The 26,116-nt window shown below is 41.8% G+C and overlaps 1 protein-coding gene across 2 annotated transcripts in view; it reads left to right on the forward strand.

Annotated features, from left to right (window-relative positions):
• Nucleotides 1-26,116, forward strand: part of LOC134349537 (transmembrane protein 182-like) — an 80,939-nt gene that overhangs the window by 6,264 nt on the left and 48,559 nt on the right. Inside the window, exon 1 of one of the 2 annotated variants that reach the window (XM_063054017.1) lies at nucleotides 25,859-25,990. The exons of the other annotated variant lie outside the window; for it this stretch is intronic. The gene's annotated coding sequence lies outside the window, so the exon portion shown is untranslated. Of the gene's footprint in view, nucleotides 1-25,858; nucleotides 25,991-26,116 lie in introns of those variants that run through there. 2 annotated transcript variants of the gene reach the window in all.

Here is a 26,116-nt window from a genome sequence, read left to right on the forward strand (position 1 = left end):
ATTCTTCTAGGGCGCATCACAACCTGGTATGAAAGTTGTCTTGTCCAAGACCAGAAGAAGCTGCAGAAGATTGTGAACACAGCGCAGCACATCACACAAACCAATCTTCCATCCTTGGACTCACTTTACACAGCACGCTGTCAGAGCAGTGCTGCCAGGATAATCAAGGACACGACCCACCCAGCCAATACACTTTTTATCCCTCTTCTCTCGGGGAGATGGCTCAGGAGCTTGAAGACTCGTATGGCCAGATTTGGGAACAGCTTCTTTCCAATTGTGATAAGACTGCTGAATGGATCCTGACCCGGATCTGGGCCGTACCCTCCAAATACCGGACCTGCCTCTCGGTTTTTTTTTGTACTACATTACTTTCCCTTTTCTATTTTCTATTTATGGTTTATAATTAAAATTTTTAATATTTACTATCGCTTTGTAATCCAGGGAGCACAAAGTGCAGAATCAATTATTGCTGTGATAATTGCACGCTCCAGTATCAATTGTTTGGCGACAGTAAAGTAAAGTATTTTGAAGCAAATGAAAGAGCCAATGCAAAGTGACTGTTAGTTTTGCTGAGTGTAGTAGTTGGAAAAGCATAGAGTTTGCTTAGAAGTTTAACTGCTCCAACGAAACTAGATGAAATGAGTTTTGCTGATATCGTGAAAGTAATGCTTGAGCATTTAGAACCAAAATCATTGCTGATTACAGAATGCTTTAAGATTCATAAGTGAAATCAAAAGGAAAGGGGGACTATTTCAGCATATGTGGCTGAATTGAAGAGATTGTTTGAGCATTCTCAGTTCAGTGATGGACTTAATGATGCATTGAGAGAATCAGTTACTTTATGGAATCTCCATTTTTTTGCACTACCTTACTTTCCCTTTTCTGTTTTCTATTTGTGATTTATAATTTAAATTTTTAATATTTACTATTGATTTGTACTCCAGGGAGCGTGAAGCGCAGAATCAAATATCGCTATGATGATTGTACATTCTAGTATCAATTGTCTGGCGACAATGAAGTATAAAGTATAATCTTACAAGAAAGCATTCAAAAATGGCTTCTAACTGAAGCACAACTTTAAAAAGAACTTCAAACAGCAGTATCAATGGAAACAACTGACAGCGATGCAATTGAGTTGCAGTTAAGAATGAAAGTGAGTGTGAACAAAATTGCGGCATCTACACATAAACCTGCCTGGTTGAACAAATTGTGTTAATGTTGTGGCTCATATACACCAGACCAATGCACGTTTAAAGATGAAACTTGCAGAAAATGCAACAAAGTAGGACATATATGGAATGTGTGAAATGTGAGGAGGATGTTATGAGAATACAGGGTGACTTGGACAGGTTGGGTGAGTGGGCAGATGCATGGCAGATGCAGTTTAATGTGAATAAATGTGAGGTTATCCACTTTGGTGGCAAGAACAGGAAGGCAGATTACTATCTGAATGGTATCAAGTTAGGAAAAGGGGAAGTACAATGAGATCCGGGTGTCCTTGTTCATCAGTCACTGAAAGTAAGCATACAGGTACAGCAGACAGTGAAGAAAGCTAATGGCATGTTGGCCTTCATAACAAGGGGAGTTGAGTATAGGAGCAAAGAGGTCCTTCTGCAGTTGTACAATGCCCTGGTGAGACCCCACCTGGAGTATTGTGTGCAGTTTTGGCCTCCAAATTTGAGGAAGGATATTCTTGCTATGGAGGGAGTGCAGCGTAGGTTCACTGGGTTAATTGGTTAATTCCAGGGATGGCGGGAATGTCATATGTTGAAAGATTGGATTCCAGAACCAGAGGCCACAGTTTAAGAATAAGGGGTAGACAATTTAGAACGGAATTGAGGAAAAACTTTTTCACACAGAGGGTTGTGGATCTGTGGAATGCTCTGCCTAAGAAGGCAGTGGAGGCCTTTTTTAAAATTCTTTCAAGAAAGAGTTAGATAGAGCTCTTAAAGATAGCGGAGTCAAGGGATATGGGAAGAAGGCAGGAACAGGGTACTGATTGTGGATGATCAACCATGATCACAGTGACTGGCGGTGCTGGCTCGAAGGGACGAATGGCCTACTTCTGCACCTATTGTCTATTGTCTATATAAGGACCATGTCAAGCAGACAAAAATAAATGGACTGCACAGGGAAGTGATTGAGATAAAAGATCTGTTGCAGTTTCATAAAGGAAATTGATCTGCATGCTATTGATGAAAAATATGATAAAGATGAGGGTGACACAGGACTGCGTAGCCTTGAAATTTACAATGTGAAACCTAACAAGAGACTTGTAATATGGCTTACACCAGAAATGAATGGCAGATTAATTGAAATGGAATTAGACACTGGCTTGGCTTTTCAGTCATTCCACAAAATGACTTTGAACAGCATTTCAAAGATACTGAACTGAAGCCTGCAGATGTCCAACTAAGAACTTATATTTGAGAAATGATAACTTCTGTGGGAACAACATTCATAACAGTGAAATACAGCAAACAAAAAGGCACATTGGGCTTGATGTGGTACGAACAAGAGGGCCCATGTTGTGGGGAGTGATTGGCTGAGACAACTAGATTAGAGATCCATCCACCATTTGCAGCCATATCCCTGCAATAGAATCAACTGAAAGCAAGTTAAGAAAGGTATTGGATAATGTCACAGCAGTGTTCAAGGATTGCATTGGAAAACTCAAACATATCAAAGATAAAATTGTGATAAATGGAAGTGTCACATCTAAATTTTATAAAGCCTGTCTGGTTCCTTATAACATCCATGCTAAGGTAACCAGTGAACTAGATCGCATGGAGGCTGAAAGAATTCTTTCCAAGGTTGAGTGGAGCTTTTGGGCATTGCCAATGGTCCCAATAACCAGGAAGAATGGGTCTCTTAGAATTTCTGGTGATTTTAATGTCACCATCGGCCCAGCACTGAAAGTAGATCAATACCCTTTGCCTAGGATAGAGGATATTTTTGCAAAACTTTCTGGAGGAAAGCACTTCAGCAAAGTGCACTTAGCTGAGACCTACATGTAGATGGAGATGGAAGAAGAGACCTGAGTGTTTCTCACCATAAACACCCACAAAGGACTTTATCGCAGTAGAAGCTATTTTTGGAGTAGCATCTGCACTGGCAGGAAGCTCTGGATCAGGTGTTGCAAGGCTGCTCAAGCACTCAGTGTTACCTGGATGACATCATTGTTACCGGTAAGCATGACAAAAAACACCTCTCAAATCTCAAGACAGTGTTAAAAAGCTTATGGTCTCAGAGCATGATGCCACAAATGTGAATTCTTTAAATCAAGTGTCACTTACTGTAGTCACACCATTAACACACAAGGATTACACAAGTATACTGAGGAAATTCAAGCAGTGATGGATGCCCCAAGTCCAAAGGATGTGTCACAGTACCAGTCCTTCTAAAAGTTCAAACTTTACGTCTATTATCAAAGTATGTACACTATATACAACCTTGAGCTTTGTCCCCTAACAGGCAGCCACAAAACAAAGAAACTCAATAGAACACATTATAAAGACGACCGTTAAATACCCAATGTGCAGTAAAGAAGACAAATCATGCAGACAATATAAGTAAGCAAAGAACATAAAGAACTGATTTTCATGAAAGTGAGTCCACAAAACCAGTCATCACTGCAGCCAGTCCTGGAGCCTATTAGTTGCAGGCCACAGCCTCTATTCAGTGCAGAAATTAATAAACCTCACGGAGCAGCAGGCTGAACATCTCTCTCTTTCGGCCCTAACACTCTAACCTTTTCAATCATGACAGAATTCCTCGTGTTCACAGTTAAATCAGCCAGATCTCGGAGAGTTCCTTACTTTTGGACCTGGGGCATGCTGCTTTGGTTTTCTCTCGGGCCTGGGCACCGCTGCCTCAGTTCGGCCAACCTTTCCAATCTGGCCTGTGCTCAAATCAGCCAAATAGCAGGTTGTTCCTCACTCTCGGGTCTGGGTCCTGGTGCATTGACTCTGCCTCGCCTCAGTTCTGCTGCTCTGAATCGCCTCCAAGTCCGCTCCAACAATGGCCAAACGTAGGCTAATTTCTTGGTCTTGGGCCCTGGCCTCACTGTTTCGATTTGGCCTGATTCCACCATGCCACAATCACCCTGCACCTTTGAGACTTCAGTTCACACCGCAAAAACACTGGGTCGTACAGGCAGGTTCAAAAGCTCACTTCAAAAGGGAATCTACAGGGTATTGATTGCAGTCATCGTTTGCAAGAAAAAGTATGATTAATAAAGTAGTTAATAGTTTTGTTTCAGCAAGTCATCTCTGTGCTTCACCAGATTGGAATACTATTTGTCAAATACTATAACAGGTTCCTGCCAAACCTGTCTACTGTGCTCCACCCTTTGAACTCATTACTACAGATTATGAAAAAATGGCAATGAAGAAAGTAGAGTGAGGTGGCTTTCCAAAATGTAAAGGAAATGGTGACGTCAGACACTGTACTCAGACATTATGATCCACATTGTCCAGTGAAGCTTGCCTGTGATGCCTTGCCTTATGGTACAGTGGTAGTGATGTTCACATGTTACTTGTGAAGGAAGTGAACCACCATTGTCTTTGCATCATATTCCCTTACCGCTAGAGAGAAACATTACACACAGATTAACAGAGAGGCTTTGAGTCTGTTTTGGTGTATAAAACATTTCAAACAGTCCTTGTATGGGAGAGAGTTTACCCTCATTATTGATCATCAACCACTAGTGTCCACTTTCAGCCCTCAGAAGGGTTTTCCACTAACAGCAGCTGCATAGATACAAAGATGGGCTCTGTTTCTTGGTTACATGATTGAATTCAAGAGGATGACCAATCTTAGAAATGCTGATGAATTTCCCATTTCAGGAAATACCTGAAGAGTCTACAAAAGAGAGAGCTCCTTTTGATGTATTCTCCTTAACTCAGATTGAGTTTTCCTATCGCAACAGAACTGATCCAGAGGGAAACAAGAAAATACCACACAGTGTCTCAGGTCTACAGTGCCCTGGCAGTGGATTCATGTGGATTTTGCTGGACCATTCATGGACACGAATTTCTGGGTAGTAGTGGATGCAGTTACAAAATGGCCAGAAGTGTTCTCAGTAGTTTCCACTACAGCCTCACGCACTGTTGATGTGTTGAGAAGCCTCTTCCCAAGGACTGGTGTTCCAGAACACTTAGTCAAAGGCAGTGGACCACAGCTTATTGCAGAACAGTGTCAGTCATTCCTGGGAATGAATGGAATAAGACATATTATATCTGCACCGTACCACCCAGCTACAAATGGCTTGTTGGAAAGTTTTGTCCAGAGTCTAAGGAACAGACTGTGAGCAATGTCAGCAAAACACACTTCACTGACACTGAGTCAAACCTTACCAACTTCCTCTTTTCATATCACAGTGCAGCACACTCAACAACCAACAACTCACCAGCTATGCTGTTTCTGGCTCATCCCTTGTGCTCACGTTTGGATCTCCTCTAACCCAACCTCAGAAGGAGTATGCAGGACAATCAGTTGAATCAAATTGAGGGTTTCAATGAAACAAGGATGGTCGATGTTTCACTCCTGGGCAGGCAGTCCTGGTGAGGGACTACAGAGATGATCACAAGTGGGCACTTGGATAAATTAAGGACAGAACTGGACCATTCTGCTACGCAGTGGAGATTGTGTCTGATGCCATCTGGAGATGGCACATCAATCAGTGGGGGAGAACAGAGTAAATTGTTCGAGAAGAAAGGGATTCTTTCTGTCAGAACCACTTCCTGCAGTCCCAGAGCCAACTCCTACAACCACCATGGAGGAGGTCCCAGAACCTCAGATTGTTTCACAGCTGCAAGTCTCTCCTGCCAAGCAGAGTAACAGCATTGCCAGGAAAGACATTATTCTACAAGAGTAAGAAGTCCTCCACAGCAATTAAGTTTTTAGGGCTAAATAAGATAATTAAAAATTTACTATGCTGTGGATATTGATATTGTAGCTGTATTATATAGTATATTCATATTTATATAAGTTGAGATGCATTCTATATAGTTGTTTTTAGCTAAGCAGGGAGAAGTGTAGTGTATTTAATATTTAAGTAATATTTGAGTATTATTATGAATTTCTTGTTTAATTAGGCATTCTTTGTTGTTTAAATAATTATGTTTTTTATGTAAAAGTATGTGAATGCATACTTCATTACATCACTACATCATTACTGTGCACCTTGTTTTAAGTAAAAAATGAAGAATACATATTCTGCTGGTCTCCCCATATTTTTCCATTGATTAGCTTAATCTTAATCTTTTAGAGTTAAAAAATATAATAGTATCCTTCTCTGCGTCTCCCATTTTTCCAGTGCTTAATTCCCTCTGAATGTGGATTCTGCTGATCCCACATGACGCATTTTCTGTGGTTTGGCTTTCAGAGAAATGCGGTTGTGCTTCAGAATTCCTTCAGTTAATTCTCTACTCCTGTGAAACCCTTCTGATAAAATCAAGCCACTAAACAGGACTTAGCTTGATTATTTCTGCAGATTTCCTCGTGTTTGCGTTATTTCTATTCTTCCTTACTTTTGGCATGACACCCCCTTTCAATGTTAATCTGTGGACTTCCTCAGTTATATTTACTCAGTAATAAAAGTTGTTGTAACTCTTGGTTAGTCTCACTCATCAGCACTGTGTGAAACAGTAACCAACAATAGACCAGGAAACATGTCAGCATACTTTTTATCACCAATTGGATCTCAGGCATTTTCCTGAAATATGTCTTGGAGCTCATTAAGAAGAAAAAGCACAAGATTCTGAGAAAGCAATTTCATGGTATTAATACGTGCTGATTCTTAAGCATCCGGTTTTGGGGAAAGTTGTGTTTTCTAGTCATTTATTTCCACAGCTCTTGGCCAGCAGCAAGTCACAATGCTATTTGAAAGCTTTTATATTTAACTAGAATCATAATTATACATCTCAGAGAAACAGGCCCTTTTGGCTCACTGATTGCTGATTGCAATGCCTATCTGTGCTAATACAATTTGCCTGGATTAGGCCTGTATCCTTCTACACCTTTCCTATCTAATTACCTGTCTGAATGTTCTTTAAATGGTGTAATTGTATTTTCCTCTGGCACCTCGTTCCAGAGATTCACAACCCACTGATTAAAACAACTTTTCCCTCAGATCTCCTTAAAATTTCTCTCTTCAGACCTACTGGTAGGCTAACCACTTGCTGTATATTACTCCTATTGTAAATATAAAACAGGAGAATTGCAGAGGGAGATGATGTGCAGGTCAGAAAGAATAAGTTGCAAGGAAGTAATAGGAAGAATAAAATTAATGGGTTTGTTTTGCTGGGAGCTGGCATCAACTCAGAGAGTAAGTGTCTTATGCCACATCGTATGCCCTGTGAAATGGTGTGAGACCCAATGGTAGCCCAGTGACCTAGTTGTGAGCAGAAAGAATCTCCTGTTGCAGCAGCTTGAACTTTGGGTTTTGGAGCAAGACTGGCATCTGGAGTTACTGTGGTGCATCTGCAAGGTTTAAGAACTCAGGGATAGATTGTCTGGGGAATTGGTGACCCACAGCTTAAAACCCAATGGGGAGAAAAGGAGTAACACGATACAAACTAGGAATGGGCAGGTGGGTTCCATCATGTTCACCTTCAAATTTTCCTGTTTGGACTGATGGCTTCTTACAAGAGTGCAGTGAGGGTCCTGAGACACAGGACTTGCTCAGCTGAATTAAAGTGAGCAAGTGACTGTTAAAAGGGGTGATGTAGAGGTACATCTAGCAGGATTGCTGCCTCGCAGTTCCAATGGCCCAGAATCCTTTCTGACCCTTGTTGCTGTTTGTGCGGAGTCTGCAGGTTCCACCTGTGGTTGTATGGTTTCCCTGTGTTTGCTCCAGTTTCTTTCTACGTCCCAAAGGCTTGCAGGTTGCTAGGTTACATTCATGCAGGTTGGTAGGTTACATTCCCACTGTAAATTTTCCCCAGTGTAGATAGATAGTAGGAAAATCGGGGGAGGGCTGAAGATGTTCATGTGAAAAAGAATAAATTAGAATGAAATGTAAGAGGGAATAAGACTGTTGGCTTTGTTTTGCTAGGAGCTGGCATAGTTTAGGTGAATGATATAATCTGGGTGAATTTACTAGTTGTTTTTTTTCGAATGAGTTGCCAGTCAGCAACTGGAAGAGTAGAGAATAAAGGAAGAAGGAATTCAAGTAGTCAAGTAGTATTAGTACAGGTAGGCATGATGGTAATCATAAACATGATGGGTCGAATAGCCTGTTTCTATGCTGTTCAAGTCTATCATTAAATGGCTCAAAAAATGAGTGGCAAATTGGGTTAAAATATGGGTAAATATTAAGAGCAAAATTTAAGATAATATTTAAAAGCACACAGTATTTTCAACATCAAAGTTGCCGGTGAACGCAGCAGGCCAGGCAGCATATCTGGGAAGAGGTACAGTTAACGTTTCGGGCCGAGACTTTTCGTCATGTGTGTTGCTTCAATTTCCAGCACCTGCAGAATTCCTTGTGTTTGAGTATTTACAACAATTTGGATGAATCAATAGCTAAAATAGAACTAAGAAGCTATGATCTAGTCATTATTATGAAAGGTGGTGACATAGTGACCAAAACTGGGAGCTGAATGCACAAGAGTTTTTGACACTTTGGATGGTTGGGAAAAATGATAAAGAGGTAGGGACTTGCTATTAATTGTTGGAACCAGCAGAGTAGTGAGACAGGGCTGATCATCGTGACAGAATTACATCAGCTTATGTGAATGAATCTAATAACAGCAAAGGGAAGAAGACACTGGAGTGAGTTATTTATGGGCATCAAACAATAGTTGCAATATTGAAGCTCGCAAAATCAGGAAATTAGAAGTTATGAAATAATAATGATGCAGTGTTTCTTTTCATTTTCGTGCTGCGGGGAGAGTTGATGTCCTTTCTATCATCAACATCCATGGTCTTTCTGTATTTAATGGCTATCTGGAGAAGATAAATATCAGAGTTGTATATGTATACTTTGACAATAAAATGAGCCTTTGAACCTTTGAATTTATTCAACATATAGACAGGACAGGTTAAATTTTGGTAACATAGTGGGATGTTTGGGAATGGTTTTCCAGATTGATATGTTGAGAAACAACTAGGAAAATGCATAACGAGAATGGATTGATTAATGATGTTAACCTTAAGGGGGTTTTAGGGAAGAATGACCATATTGTCAAATTTTGAAGTTAGTTGATGATAATAACATTGTAGTCAGGGAGGACAATTTCAAAAGGATTCAAGGGGCAATTGGCAAGCTGAGTGGGAGGACAATAATGTGGCAGGTAAAATATAATGTGGAACGGAAAAGCAGATTCTGATGTCAAAAGGTCACTAAAAGCTAAGATGCTAGTGCAGCATGCATTTAGGAAGACAAATGTTAACTCATTTTTTTTACAGGTTTGAGTACAAGTATAAAGATGACTTATTGTGGATATATAGAGTCTTGATCAGCATGTTCCAAAATATTTTGACTCCTCACTTAAAAATTGACATACCTGTCATGGAGGGAGTGCAATAAAGATTCAGTGGACTGGTTCCAGATTTGGTGGGTTCGCTGTATATGATAAAAAAAAACCTGACAATTCTAGGTCTTATTTTCCTGAGTTTAGGGAAATGAGGGTGATCTCACTGATACCAGGGTTTGAATCAGTGTGGGTGGGGGATGCAGAGAGAATTTTTTTCTCTGCTATGGAACCTATAACCAGGGGTCACAATCTCAGTTAAATTATATGCTACTTAGGGTTGAGAAGAGGCCACGCAGGTGGTGAATTTTGGAGTTGTCTACCAGTGACTGTGGCTGCTCATTCACAGAATCATTTATAGCTGAGAGCAATCGATTTCAGGATATTAAAGAGATTGGGATGGGAAGTATTGGGGGGAAATGGTACTGAGGTAGGATAGTCTTCATAAAAGGCCAGGTGGTCTATTCTGCACTTGATTTTTATGTTCTTCTGACAACCAAAATATATCGGCTCTGGCATCTTACTATCCTGGAGCACTATCACCCCTCCCCGCCTGACAACTGTGTGTACACTTGGCTTAGCTGTTGTAGAAGCTAAGAAATTAATAGGATAATGAAACCACTATTACCACAATAGTTCAATCTCTACAAGTGGAATTGTTTTTTCATTCTTAGTCACAACAATCCTGTTAGTTCGGAGAAATCAAGTTTCCTGCTTCAGTAGAGTGCCTGGTCTGTTAAAATTCAAAACACAAGCCTTGTTAAATGCAGCTTTGTTATGAAAAAGGAGTAAGCCTTGCTGTTGCTTAGCACCAAGACAGACTGGATCAATAAGTTAACAAAAGTAATGGGATGTTTATTTAGCTGGAGAATGGCAAGTGAAGCAGAATACAGAGTATTAGATGATACATTTTGGAAGTGCTTTTTTTTCCCAAGGCCATGTCTATTTTGAAAGGGGTATATTTTATAAAGGGTCCTGGGCTTGGCGTTTAAATTATATGAAGTAATCATAATTACTTTGTTTGTAAATAATGCCATGGATCTTACCATTGTCTACAGCTTTTTTCGTGTTATGTACAGCTCAGTGTGAATTTGTTTAAGAACCAATTGTTAATCCGCAAGTGTTTAACTGGAGTAGATATCATTTTTATCACTCAATTTACATCATAATACAAATTCTTTAAACATCATTATGCTCCTTTTAGCTAAATTACACAGATACATAAGAACAAATTCACAGGTAATAATCATCACATAATATTCTGGTTCAATGTTATTATTGGTCAGCTTTCTTCTGTAGTTTACCTGTACTACTTTTGTGTCTGAAATTTTAATTGAAGTTGCATCTAACAGTTAATTAAAAGCAAAGAATAAAATGCACATTTCATCTAAAATAAATAGAATATTCTCAGTGAATTAAATACTTCGGAGTGCCAGGCCTTTCAGAAACCCATATCACTCTATAGCTTGGTTGTCTGATAATACCCCAGTTTGGAATCCAGTCCAGAAATGGATATTACTTCTAATTGTAATGTATGCATTCAGGAGCAAATTTTCTTCTTTACCTCTCGTTTTTGTTGTTTTTACTTTTATTTCCTGAAGATTTGTATTAACTTCCTAAAATAAAAAGAGTTCTGCTTTATATATACTGTCAGTGCCTCCTAGTTGGTTAGTCCTCAACCAGTCATGTTTCTGCTGTTCCACTTTGTTTACAATCAAATTCCAGTTTTTACTTAGATCAAGACCTTCGTCTTTGTTAAAATTCTTATTCTCCAGTCTTATTTCATTGGCTTCCTTCACCAGGCAGTCCCAAAAGCTATTGGCACGGTACTATCAAAGTCAATCCTATAGCCATTGCAAATGCAGGAGAGGTGAACGATGTGGGTATGTATATATACAACCTGACTAGACGTGCCTAGACATCATCCCTGATGAAGATGGCATAGTTCGTCATTAAAACATTGGTTAAAATCGATACCTGTACCTGGCTGGAAGTCCGAGAAGAGTTTATTTGTTATAAATGTCAGGAAAGAACTAGATCCTTTTTTGTAAGTTATTTCAGTGAAGTTCAATTTAAGCAAAAGAAATTGCATTTCATCCTTTAACCTGGCACCGTACAATAATTGGAAATATTGAAAAATTTTAAGAATTTTCATAATGATATCAGTATTCCAATTTCCTATCTCCTTTGTTTTCTCTGTGTATCATTTCATCAATGCCTTTTACTTCATATTAGCATCCTTTGTGCCATTTACTTTGTCTTATCTTCCATTCGAGCTCTGAATTTTCTGTTCGGTCTTTCATGGTGTATACTGAACACGAACATTTAGCAATACAGCAAGGAGTAGCCCTTTCTAGCCTTTCTACCAATGACACCCCGTTTTTGAGTGGGGTAAATGCAGGAGTTGGAAGGGTGAATAATACCTTTAGCCTGGTGTTATTTTTAGGCTGCAAACGAATCAGATCACTTGCATGTATCTCCATCCTCAGAAATTACCACAGTTATCATAATTCTCAGACCCTATCAACTCTTACGTACAGTAGGTTTTCCTTTCATTCTTCCATCCAGATCGTAGGTCACAGAGCTCATTGACAGAAAAAGGGCAGAAACGGGCCCTCTGGCCCACCATTTACACAAATCCGACATCAATCCCATGATTAGTTTTGATTAATTTTCCCCACATTCACATACCGCTCCCCCTCAGAATCTATGGCTCACCTCCATATCTGGGACAATCTGCAGTGCCTAATTAATCTTCTTACCATTTTAGGAATGTGGGTGAAACTGGATCACTTGGATGAAGCCCACAGAGTGAGAGGGAGAATGTGCAAACTCCATGGAGACAGCGCCAGAGGTCAGGAATGAAGCTGGATCTCTGGTGCAGTGGCTCCACTGTGCCACCCCAAACATGTCTCACACTTCCCAGCACTTTTGGTGTAGCCAGTTGTGACCTAGTCCTCTGCCACAGCAGCATCTGAGTGCTTGAATACAATATTCATTTCTACTCTTTAAGCAAGTTCAGTTCAATTTCTTCCTGTGGCCAATAATTGATTATAGTGGCCTTATTTGCTGGGTCAACAGTGTTAACCTTCCTATACATAGGAACATAAGAAATTGGAACAGGAGTAGGCATTCCGGCCATTCAAGCCTGCCCTGCAATTCAATAAGATCATAATTGATCTGTCCATAAACTCAGCACCATCTACCTGCCTTTTCCCCATAACCTTTAATTCCCCTATTATGTAAAAATCTATCTAACTGTATCTTAAATATATTTAGTGAAGAAGCCTCAACTGCTTCCCTGGGCAGAGAATTCCACAGATTCACCACTCCTTGGGAAAACAATTTCTCCTCATCTCCGTCCTAAATCTTCTCCCCTGAACCTTGAGGCAATGTCCCCTAGTTCTAGTCTCACCTACCAATGGAAACAACTTTCCTACCTCTGTCTTATCTATCCCTTTCAAAATTTTGTATGTTTTTATAAGATCCTCTCTCATTCTTCTGAATTCCAGAGAGTATAGTCCCAGGCGACTCAATCTCTCCTCATAGGTTAACCCCTTCATTTCTGGAATCAATTTGGTGAACCTTCTCTGCACTGCCTCCAAAGCCAGTATATCCTTCCTCAAGTATGGAGACCAGAACTACACACAGTACTCCCAGGTGCGGCTGCACCAGTACCCTGTATAGTTGCAGCATGACCTCCTTGCTCTTGAATTCAATCCCTAACGATGGCCAACATTCCGTTTGCCTTCTTAATAACCTGTTGTACCTGCAAGCCAACTTTTTGCGATTCATGCACAAGCACTCACAAGTCCCTCTGCACAGCTGCATGCTGCAATCTTTCACTACTTAAATAATAACCTGCTCTTATATTATTCCATCCAAAGTGGATGATCTCGCATTTACCAAAGTTGTATTCCATCTGCCAGACCTTGGCCCACTCACTTAACCTATCTATATCCCTCTGCAGACTCTCCACATCCTCTGTACAATTTGCTTTTCCACTCAGTTTAGTGCCATCAGCAAATTTTGCTATGCTACACTGAGTCCTCTCTTCCAAATCATCAATGTAAATGGTAAACAGCTGCAGGCCCAGCACCAACCCCTGCGGCACCCCACTCACCATTGACTGCCAACCAGAGAAACATCCATTTATACCAACACTCTGCCTTCTATTGGTTAACCAATCCACTATCCATGCCAATACACTTCCTCCGACTCCATGCATCCGGATCTTATTTATAAGTCTCTTGTGTGGCACCTGATCGAATGCCTTCTGGAAATCCAAGTATACAACATCTACCTGTTCCCCTCTATCCGCTGCACTCATTATGTCCTCAAAGAACTCCAGTAAGTTTGTCCAACAGGACCTGCCCTTTCTGAATCCATGCTGCTTCTGTCTAATGGAACCACTCCTTTCTAAATATTTCACTATTTCTTCCTGAATGACAGCTTCAAGCATTTTCCCAGCTATGGATGTTAAGCTAATTGGCCTATAGTTGCCCGTCTTTTGCCTACATCCTTTTTTAAAAAGTGACGTGACATTTACTGTCTTCCAATCTGCTGGGACCTGCCCAGAGTCTAGAGAATTTTGGTAAATGATAACCAATGCGTCTACTATAACCTCCGCCAATTCCCTCAGCACCCTGGGATGCAACCCATCGGGATCAGGGGACTTATCTACCTTCAGGCCCTCCAGTTTGCTCATCACTATCTCTTTAGTGAGAGTGGTTTTATCGAGGTCCTCACCTCCCATTTCGTCCATAACATCATTCTTTGGCATATTAGACGTGTCCTCCACCATGAAGTCCGACACAAAATAGTCGTTCAATGCCTCAGCCATTTCCTTATCACCCAATATCAATTTCTCTTTCTCGTCTTCCAAGGGACCAACGTTAACTTTATCCACCCTCTTCCGCTTTATATATTTATAAAAACTTTTGCTATCTGCTTTTATATTTTATGCCAATTTATTTTCATACTCTATCTTCCCTTTCCTTATTTCTTGTTTAGTTCTTCTTTGTTGCTTTTTAAAGTTTTTTCAATCCTCCAGTCTCCCACTTCTCTTTGCGACTTTGTACACATGAGCTTTTAATTTGACACTATCTTTTATTTCCTTAGTTATCCAAGGCTGGCTCTCCCCACACTTACTGTCCTTACTTTTGACTGGAATATACTTCTGTTGAACACTGCCAAAATTCTCACTGGAAGTATTCCACTGTTCCTCAACTGTCCTACCAAATAGCCTATGCTCCCAATCCACATTAGCCAACTCCTCCCTCATCCTGTTGTAGTCTCCCTTGTTCAAGCATAATACACTAGTTTTAGATCTAACTATTTCATCCTCCATCTGTATGCGAAATTCAATCATACTATGATCACTCTTTCCAAAAGGATCCCTGACTACAAGATCGTTAATCTTACCTGTCTCATTGCACAGGACTAGATCTAAGATAGCATTTTCCCTTGTAGGTTCACTAACATGCTGCTCAAGAAAGCCATCATGGATGCATTCTATGAAGTCCTCCTCAAGACTTCCTTGACCAACCTGATTTACCCAATATATGTAGAAGTTAAAATCTCCCATGACAACTGCCGTTCCGTTCTTACAAGCCTTTGTTATTTCTTGGTTAATCGCCTCTGCCACTGCAATATTTTTATTAGGTGGCCTATAGATAACACCCACCAGTGATTTTTTTCCCTTCACTATTCTTAATCTCTACCCAGATGGACTCAACATTCTGCTCCGTAGATCTTGTATCGTCTCTCACAATCACCCTGATCTCATCCCTAATCAAGAGCGCCACACCACCTCCTCTGCCTTCCCGCCTATCTTCCTGTATTACCTGATACCCTTGGGTATTTAATTTCCAGTCATCTCCACCTTGCAACCAGGTTTCTGTAATGGCCACTAAATCATATGCCTTGGTACTGATCTGTGCCACAAGTGAGCTAACCTTGTTTCTAATACTGCGGGCATTTAGATAAAGTGCCATTATACTCATTGTCCTTTTAGTATCTAGTGGCCTATGCGATTTTTGCTTTTTACTTTTATGCACTCTACTCTTATTTTTTTCTTCACTAATTCTAGCTTTAGTCTCTGTATCACTTCCCTCTTCTTTTCTGTGTTGGTTCCCATCCCCTTACCATATGAGTTTAAAACCTTCCCAACAGCACTAGCAGACAGTACATTGACACACAAGGATGCTTCCACAATTGTTTTTGAGTGTTTTGTGATTTTAGACATCTCGCATCAATTATTTTATTGATATCAGTCTGGTGGGTAGTAGCTGATGCCTCCCATTGGAACTGTCAGCCTCCAGACACTGACTATCAGTTGGTCTTGGACCTGTGAATATACACTGACACCTGCAGAAGCCCAAAGCTTACTCAATGAGAGGAGGCATTGCAGGGTCTTATACACAGTGACTGCCTGTTCAGTGATTTCCCGGATCAGCCAGCTCATGATTAGAGACTCCGCTGACTTCATTGGGATTCTAAGCCTAAGGATAAGGGGGGAAAATTTACTTCTTTATAACTACATTTTTACATTTTTTTTTTATGTTTTTAATCATAATTTTATGTTCTTGCTTCATAATTTCAGTGTTAGTTACTGCAAATGTCTCTGAATATTTGCTCTCTACATCTGAATTGGGAGAGTTTATGCATGGGCTTTGACTGTGAATGGCAACCACTGCAACTCCGTATCCAGATGTAACCATTAGATTACATTCCCAAAAGCTGAAGCATATAGTCAGAACTTAGACGGTTTCCTGCTCAGTTTGTTTTATTGCTGCTAATTTCCCGGAGAATTATTAGCTGATTTAAATTGACTAAATTTCAAACATAATATTAATTTCCCTTTGCTAAACTTTCCAAAGTTCCTATCTTGTCGAAACAGACTTAATGTTGTATTCAGCACATTTGTCCTGAGTAAGGCCCTTCCCTTATCTTGTTGCATTAGAATAAGCACTGGGAAAGAATTGCTTCAAATTTCTCGTTACAATTCCTTTCCTTTCTCATTGCTTCACAGTATCAGATTCTATTTCAAGGTTATCTTCCTTTTTATTAATTTTGAAGTATTTCATTTTTACTGACTTACAGCCCTTAACCCCATAAGCACGTCATAATCTGTTTGTATCCAAACGTTGTTTTTCCAAATTTACATTTCTGATGGATCATGCACTCCTTTTAATATTCCACATTTAATTTATCATTGCAGACTCTGGAAAGCATTGATTTGCCATTATTTGCCTCAGAGATTGAAGTGTGATAGATTGCTCCCCGTCGATGAAAAGGATGCTGCCAGATGAAATAGCATTGGAGATAGTTAGCCACAGCCCTATGTTTCCATTAAAACTGTACCCACAAACCTGCTTTGGCAAGTTCATTGCTCTTGGAGGTTGCCTTCTATTCAAAAGAGCATTTGTACAAAGAGAAGAAATTAAGCTATAGGCTTTGCCTTTACAGTTAGTGCTGAAACAAGATAAAGGATAGGCGCTGCAGAAGATTTCTGGCAAACCATGTTTTTGAAGGTAGTTATGCAAATCTTATGCAAATTTAATACACATGAAAGCTAAATCATTCAATCCATCAAGAGCCTTTACTGTATTTGTACCAAATAGCCAAACCATGGAGGCTGTGGCTACTTTATTCGGTATCCCCTGAACCCAATGAAGTGGTCACTGAGTGTATGTTCAAGGTCTTCTGCTGCTGTAGCCCATCCACTTCAAGGTTCAATGTGTTGTGCATTCAGAGATGCTCTTCTGCACATCACTATTGTGACGTGTATATTTGTGTTACTGTCACCTTCCTGTCAGCTTGAACAAGTCTGGTCATTCTCCTTGGACCTCTTTCATTAACAAGGTGTTTTTGCCCACAGAACTGATGCTCAGCGGAGCATTTATACTTTTTGCACCATTCTCTGTAGAATCTAGAGACTATTATGCATGAAAATCCCTGGAGATCAAAAGCTTCTGTGATCTCAAACCACCACATCCAGAACTAACAATCATTCCGCGGTCAAAGTCACTCATATCATATTTTTCCCCATTCTGATGTTTAGTCTGAGGAACAACTGAACCTCATGATCACGTCTGCATGTTTTTACGCATGACTTGATGACACATAATTGGCTAATTAGATATTTGCATTAACGCATACAGATGTACTTAATAAAGTGGCCACTGAATGTATGTTCCTAAACGCGAAGTTGCAACATATTCATAAAACGCGATCATTTTGGATTTCAATCCTTGTTTGCCAAACTTTATATTATATTATTGAAGTGCCCTTTTACTGGGCATCTCTGGAAATGTGGCTCATTAGCCCCTCGCCAGCAACCATAGAAACATAGAAACATAGAAAACCTATAGCACAATACAGGCCCTATGGCTCACAAAGTTGTGCTGAACATGTCCCTACCTCAGAAATTACTAGGGTTACCCATAGCCCTCTATTTTTCTAAGCTCCACGTACCTATCCAAAAGTTTCTTAAGAGACCCTATCATATCTGCCCCCACCAACGTTGCCGGCAGCCTATTCCACGCACTCACTACTCTTTGCGTAAAAAACATACCCCTGATATCTCCTCTGTACCTACTCCCCAGCACCTTAAACTTGTGCCCTCTTGTGGCAGCCATTTCAGCCCTGGGAAAAAGGCTCTGACTATCAACACGATCAATACCTCTCATCATCTTATACGCCTCTATCAGGTCACCTCTTTCTATGGCTTCCATATCCTTCCTGTAGTGAGGAGACCAGAACTGAGCACAGTACTCCAAGTGGGGTCTGACCAGGGTCCTATATAGCTGCAACATTACCTTTCGGCTCCTAAATTCAATTCCATGATTGATGAAGGCCAATATACCATATGCCTTCTTAACCACAGAGTCAACCTGGGCAGCTGCTTTGAGCCTCCTATGGATTCGGACCCCAAGATCCCTCTGATCCTGAACACTGCCAAGAGCCTTACCTATATTCTGCCATCGTATTTGACCTACTAAAATGAACCACCTCACACTTATCTGGGCTGAACTCCATCTTCCACTTCTCAGCCCAGTTTTGCATCCTATCAATGTCCCACTGTAACCTCTGACAGCCCTCCACACTATCCACAACACCTCCAATCCCGCTGGATCCAAGGCCGGCAACTCACCTACCTCAGGCTTCGTACGTCTAGAGTGTATACAGTTTTTGTCCCGCCAAATCCCTGAGGTTGGGATGTCTTGCCCACCCAAACCCCGGTTTGCGTGAATGCTGTGTGATTTACTGCCCTCGGCAACCTCTTGTTGGCAAGAAACAACAGATCGTACACTGTAAACAATTATAAAGAAGTATATTTAAGAATGTTAACTTAAGCAACCAGTTATTAAAGAAAAGAAAAAAAAACAAAATGGTCCATTACTCTTAAAGAGTCAAATGTGTACTTAAGTTGGAGCTCATCTTGAACTTGTCTGTCACTCACACGCTGGACCCTCGATCTATGTGAAAGCACACACCACCTTCCGTACGTTGCTCGAAATCCATCTCGAACAAATGGGTCTCCCACAGGAGTATTTGTCCTTCCTCCTTGAAGCCATTCATCTGCACAAAGCACCTCAGCTGTCTTCCCTCCTGTCTTCTCTCAGCTCTGGCCAACAAAGACCTCCCCATACCCATGTTCTCCAGACCCTGTCCCAATTCCGCCGTCCTGATTGGCTGACACCACATTCCTAAGTTGAACACCAAAGCCTCTTATCTCAGGTCAAACCAAGCTGAAAGCAGAACAGACTGCTCTTATAGAATTGCTGAGATGGAATACCTATAGCATAGCAGTAACAATCATAACCAGTGCATTACACTCTCTTCCCACCAGAAATAGTCATGTTCTCATGGCTTTGAAACTTATCAAACAGTTTTCAAAGGAATTTTGTGTTATCAGGACCTCCAATCCATTTGTGAATGGTAGTGACATATTTCACTAGGGCGATAGACACAATACTATGTTCCCCCCAGTGTGTCATAGGCTAGCCTACCAGGGGGTTTCATGACTCTTTGAGACCTCCTTATCTTATCTTCAGCTCCTCCAGCTTCAATCATCCCATATGACCCTTCCTGTCTTCTAGAGGGTGCCTCCCCCTGTCTATCACTCGTGGCTTTCGGTGGACTCAGGTCCCCCTGCTCCATGACCAAACTTAACTTCCTTAAGTTTAAGCAAGTGCTGCCAGACTAACTCCGTTGGTTTTAACCAGTGAGACCTCTCTCGGAAAGGGGTGTCCTTGGTCGCTCTAATAGTGAGGCAAGTACTCCTGAAGTAACCAACATCAACTTCGTCAGTAGAAAACACGTTTTCATGTCCCAACACTTTCGGTTAGTCATCTTTTTCATTCCTCAGACATTCCTGCATATTCTGGTGTTTGTGTCACTCTAGCTGCTCCTCCAGGATGTAACATGACAGGTTTAGTCTGGGCACGCCACACAGTTCCTCATTTCTGCTTAGGAGAAGCTTGCACCTTCTCAAAATCGGCTCTGAACACATGTTGAATGGACAAGGTTTTCAAAAGGTTCTTTCCATTTCTCTCCTTGCATGCTCCCAGGAACCTTCTCACAACAGGAGTATTTGTTCCCACAGAATATATGCTCCACCCTTGGTAACTGGATCCAGGCAGACCAACACCGGTGTGTCAATAGTCCCAGTTACTCTAAACACTTGCTTCCAAAAACTCCAGCTTCAAAGCCAAGTAACCGTCGCATGGGTACTCATCAATACTAAGCCCCCAAATCTCAAGAGCACTGAGTGTCATCAATGGTAAATACATCAAATACCGGTTGTAACGGGATCTATAAAGCTAAGTAACTTGAGAACCTGTGTCACGAATGGCTTTAGCATAAACACCTTCAATCTGTATGGATAACACCAGAGCTTGGTCCCACTAAACCTTCAGGAACAGAGTTTAGTACTTTAGTATTTCCCTTGGCACACTAATAGGAATGTATTCTTTCTGAAATACCAGCCAGTTTCTTTGCTGGGTCTCTCTGTAGTTTTACCTCTTTTCTTCTCAGTTTGGTTAACCACCGATTTACTTCCCTGAAGTGTCTTCCTCCACAGTGGTAACAGAAGATACTGGTCACTTTTCTGGTCAAGGGACCCCACTCAGTAGCAGCCTTCACCTTCGTACGTCCCGCCAGTGAGTTTGGCTTCCTGTTGGCCTTGTCAGAGTTGGTGGCAGCACCAACCGATATCCGCTCGGCCCTCAGATCTTTCCTGATGTCCTGCAAAACCCCTGCTTGTGTGGCAACAGAGGCTACTAGCAAGGACTGAGCATTGCTGATGGAAGTCTCCTACTCCTCCATTGTGCTTTCCTCCTCTCTAACGTCTCTGAGTAACTCAGAAAAAGATGGAGGAGGGCGCATCTTGTGGGTCATTTGATTACGTAGAGCAATCACATCATGTGACAGCATGTCCTTCACATCTTGCTCCATCTCCAAGCAATTTCTCTCAGACAGTTGAATGCCTTCTTTGTGGCGCAAACAGTGCGGCAGCTTCTCCAACCTGAAAATGTAGGCAGTCAACATCTCTCCTTCCTCCTGGAATGTGTGCCTAAACATAATTAGCTGACGTAGCCAATAGGTTTTCTGCCTTGAGGAACCTTGCTAACAGCCACTGGACTCCACGGCGAGAAACCTGCCTTTGGCTCAACGGGGCTTCAGCGATAAAGGGTCGAGGCCCGGTAGGTTATCTGTTTAAAATAAAGACAGACAGTATGTGTGTGAGGCCAGTTTTCTGTGCTCAATGTCAGATGTGGGAGGTCCTAGAGTCTCCCGACCTCCCGGATGACCACATCTGCGTCAAGTGTGTCGGGCTGCAGCTCCTTAGAGATGGCGTTAGGGAACTGGAGCTGCAGCTCGATGACCTTCGTCTGGTCAGGGAGAGTGAGGAGGTGATAGAGGGGAGCGATAGACAGGTTTTCACCCCAGGACCCCAGGAGACAGAGATGTGGGTAACAGTCAGGAGAGGGAAGGGCAAGAAGCAGGTACTAGAGAGTACCCCAGTGGCTGTCTCCCTTAACGATAAGTAAGTGTTCCTGCTTGAGCACTGTTGGGGCCGGGGGGGGGGGAATGGCCTACCTGGGGGAAGCAACATTGGTCGTACCTCTGGCACAGAGTCTGGCCCTGTGGTTCAGAAGGGTAGGGAAAGGAAGAGGATGGCAGCAATAATAGGCGACTCTATAGTTAAGGGGTCAGACAGACAATTTTGTGGACGCAGGAAAGAAACACGGATAGCAGGGTCCGAGATGTTTTTGATTGCGTCCAAAATATCTTGAAGTGGGAAGGAGAACAGCCAGAGGTCGTGGTACATATTGGTACCAACGATATAGGTAGGAAAAGGGAGGAGGTCCTGAAAAAAGTCTACAGGGAGTTAGGAAAGAAGTTGAGAAGCAGGACCTCAAAGGTAGTAATCTCGGGATTACTGTCTGTGCCACGTGACAGTGAGAATAGGAATAGAGTGAGGTGGAGGATAAATGCGTGGCTGAGGGATTGCAGCAGGGGGCAGGGATTCAGATTTCTGGATCATTGGGACCTCTTCTGGGGCAGATATGACCTGTACAAAAAGGACAGGTTGCACTTGAATCTGAGGGGGATCAATATCCTGGTGGGGAGGTTTGCTAAGGCTATTGGGGAGAGTTTAAACTAGAATTGCTGGGGGGTGGGAACTGAACTGAAGTGACGGAGGAAAGGGAGGTTGGCTCACAAATAGAGGAAGTTTGGAGACAGTGCGAAAGGGAGGATAGACAGGTGATAGAGAAGGGATGCGCTCAGACTGATGGTTTGAGATGTATCTATTTTAATGCAAGGAGTATCATGAATAAAGCAGATGAGCTTAGAGTGTGGATCGGCACTTGGAGGTATGATGTTGTGGCCATTACAGAGACTTGGATGGTTCAGGGGCAGGAATGGCTACTTCAGGTGCCAGGCTTTAGATGCTTCAGAAAGGATAGGGAGGGAGGCAAAAGAGGTGGGGGCGTGGCACTGTTGATCAGAGGTAGTGTCACGGCTGCAGAAAAGGTGGATGTCATGGAGGGGTTGTCTACGGAGTCTCTGTGTGTGGAAGTTAGGAATAGGAAGGGGTTAAATATGCTACTGGGTGTTTTTTATAGACCACCCAATAGTAACAGGGACATTGAGGAGCAGATAGGGGGACAGATTATGGAAAGGTGTAATAATAACAGGATTGTTATTGTGGGAGATTTTCATTTCCCCCATATTGATTGGCATCTCCCTAGAGTAATGGGATTAGATGGGGTGGAGTCTATTAGGTGTGTTCAGGAAGGTTTCTTAACACAGTATGTAGATAAGCCTACAAGAGGAGAGGCTGTACTTGATCTGGTACTGGAAGATGAACCTGGTCAGGAGTCAGGTCTCTCAGTAGGAGAGCATTTTGGAGATAGCATTGTACAGACAAGTTAGGGAAATGTTTAATTGGAGTTAGGGTGAACTATGAAACTATCAAGCAGGAACTTGGAAGCATAAATTTGAAACAGATGTTCTCAGGGAAACGTACCGAAGAAATGTGGCAAATGTTCAGGGGATATTTGTGTGGGGTGCTGAGTAGGTACGTCCCAATGAGACGTGAAAAGGGTGGTAGGGTACAAGATCCGTGGTGCACAATGGCTGTTGTAAATCTAGTCCAGAATAAAAGAAGAGCTTACGAAAGGTTCAAAAAACTAGGTAATGATATGAATCTAGAAGATTATAAGGCTAGCAAGAAGGAGCTTAAGAATGAAATTAAGAGAGCCAGAAGGGGCCATGAGAAGGCCTTGGTGGACAGGATTAAGGAAAACCCCAAGGCATTCTACAAGTATGTGAAGAGCAAGAGGATAAGATGTGAGAGAATGGGACCTATCAAGTGTGACAATGGAAAAGTGTGTATGGAACCGGAGGAAATAGCCGAGGTACTTAATGAATACTTTGCTTCAGTATTCACTATGGAAAAGAATCTTGGCAATTGATGGGATGACTTGCAGTGGACTGAAAAGCTTGAGAATGTAGATATTAAGAAAGAGGATGTGCTGGAGCTTTTGGAAAGCATCAAGTTGGATAAGTCACCGGGACTGGACGGGATGTACCCCAGGCTACTGTGGGAAGCGAGGGAGGAGATTGCTGAGCCTCTGGCAATGATCTTTGCATCATCAATGAGGATGGGAGAGGCTCCAGAGGATTGGAGGGTTGCGGATGTTGTTCCTTTATTCAAGAAAGGAAGTAGGGATAGCCCAGGATATTATAGACCAGTGAGTCTTACTTCAGTGGTTGGTAAGTTGATGGAGAAGATCCTGAGAGGCAAGATTTATGATCATTTGGAGAAGCATAATATGATTAGAAATAGTCAGCATGGCTTTGTCAAAGGCAGGTCGTGCCTTACGAGCCTGATTGAACTTTTTGAAGATGTAACTCAGCACATTGATGAAGGTAGAGCTGTAGATGTAGTGTATATGGATTTTAGTAAGGCATTTGATAAGGTTTCCCATGCAAGGCTTATTGAGAAAGTAAGGATCCAAGGAGACATTGCTTTGTGGATCCAGAACTGGCTTGCCCACAGAAGGCTGAGAGTGGTTGTAAACGGGTTATATTCTGAATGGAGGTCGGCGACCAGTGGTGTGCCTCAGGGATCTGTTCTGGGACCCCTACTGTTTGTGATTTTTATAAATGACCTGGATGAGTAAGTGGAGGGATGGGTTAGTAAATTTACTGATGACACAAAGATTGGAGGTGTGGATAGTGTGGAGGGCTGTCAGAGGTTAGAATGGGACATTGATAGGTTGCAAAACTGGGTTGAGAAGTGGCAGATGGAGTTCAACCCAGATAAGTATGAGGTGGTTCATTTTGGTAGGTCAAATATGATGGCAGAATATAGCATTAATAGTAAGACTCTTGTGGAGGATCAGACGGAGCTTGGGGTCCAAAACCATAGGACACTCAAAGCTGCTACGTAAGTTTACTCTGTGGTTAAGAAGGCATACAGTGTACTGGCCTTCATCAATCATGGGATTGAGTTTACGAGCTAAGAGGTAATGTTACAGCTATATAGGACCCTGATCAGACCACACTTGGAGTACAGTACTCAATTCTGATTGCCTCGCTTTGGGAAATACTTGGAAACCATAGAAAGGGTGCAGAGGTGACTTACAAGGATGTTGCCTGGATTAGGGAGCATGCCTTATGAGAATAGGTTGATCGAACTCAGCCTTTTCTCCTTGGAGCGACGGAGGATGAGAGGTGACTTGATAGCGGTGTACATTACTTTTTCTGGGTAGTTGAAATAAATGTTACTTAAGCTGATTTTCTTAAATTTAACCCATTTTCTTTCCTCTGTATACAGTGTAAATTACATAACCTTCTGACCACAACTCTGCTTTCAGTGGTGTGAGGAGGTGAGGAGATGACTATTGTATATCAGCAGGAAGGATGTCCGCCTTTTTGTTGCATGTCATGTGAATGATCAGCAAACCTTTTTGCTACGTCATTGTAAGCTGTGCAAGAGATGCCGCTAGTGAGATCGTGGGCATGGGTTCATTCTCCATTCAGAAATTGGATGGCTGATGGGGAGAAGTTGTTCCTGAATCTTTGAGTGTGTGCCTTCACTCTTCTGTACCTCCTTCCTGATGGTAGTAATGAGAAGCGGGCATGACCTGTGCGAAGCGAGACCTTAATTATAGATGCCATCTTTTTGAGGCATTTCTCCTTAACGAAGTCCTGGATACAACAGAGACTAGTGCTCATGATGGAGCTGACTAAGTTTACAACTCTCTGCTGCCAAATAGAATACTCTCCACAGTACATCTATAAAAATTTCAATGTGCTTTTGGTGACATACTAAATGTTCTCAAACTCCTTATGAAATATAGCCACTGTCATGCCTTCTTTGTTGCTGCATCAAAATGTTGGCTCCAGCTTAGATTCTCAGAGAAATTGACTAGTAAATGACTGATTCTAATTTTATCCTGGAAGAGCTATTCAAATAACTTCTGCGAGGGACTTCCTACATCAGAAAGTATTGGATTTTGTTTGTTATCAAGTTCCTCCAGTAGTTAAATTCCAGCACAAATTAAGTCTTTTTCTCATGTAGATAAATTAGGGAAATGCCTGAGTTGCATTACAGGGAGGGGTTAGATAGGCTAGGAGCTTATTCCTGTGATCAGGAAGTCCTCAGTCCTTGTACAAGCCTAAAGGACAGCAACAGCCGGACCACTATTATAGTAAAGAAGCCATTGAGGTCTTGACGGCCTGTTTTGAGGTTACTGACCGGAATGTGCATTGTGAACCATATGGTAAGGACTTCAACTGACTTGCTGATTGCATCACTGGCTACATCAACTTCTGTGTGGACACTGTATTACCGTCAAAGGCTGTATGTTTCTTCCCTAACAACAAACCATGGGTCACCAGTGATCTAAAGGCTCTTCTCAACCACAAAATGAGGAGACAGGGAGGAACTGAAACTCATATAGAGGGAGCTAAAGAGGAAGATCAAGGTGAGTAAAGAGGAATCCGGGAGAGAGCTGGAGAACAAGCTTGGGCAGAGTAACACACGGGAAGTGTGGAGAAGCATGAAGAACATCACTGGCTTCAATCATCTTAGCTGTAGAGCCTCTGAACAC

Source organism: Mobula hypostoma, chromosome 7 (assembly GCF_963921235.1).
Source record: "Mobula hypostoma chromosome 7, sMobHyp1.1, whole genome shotgun sequence".
In the NCBI taxonomy this organism is placed as follows: Eukaryota; Metazoa; Chordata; class Chondrichthyes; order Myliobatiformes; family Myliobatidae; genus Mobula; species Mobula hypostoma.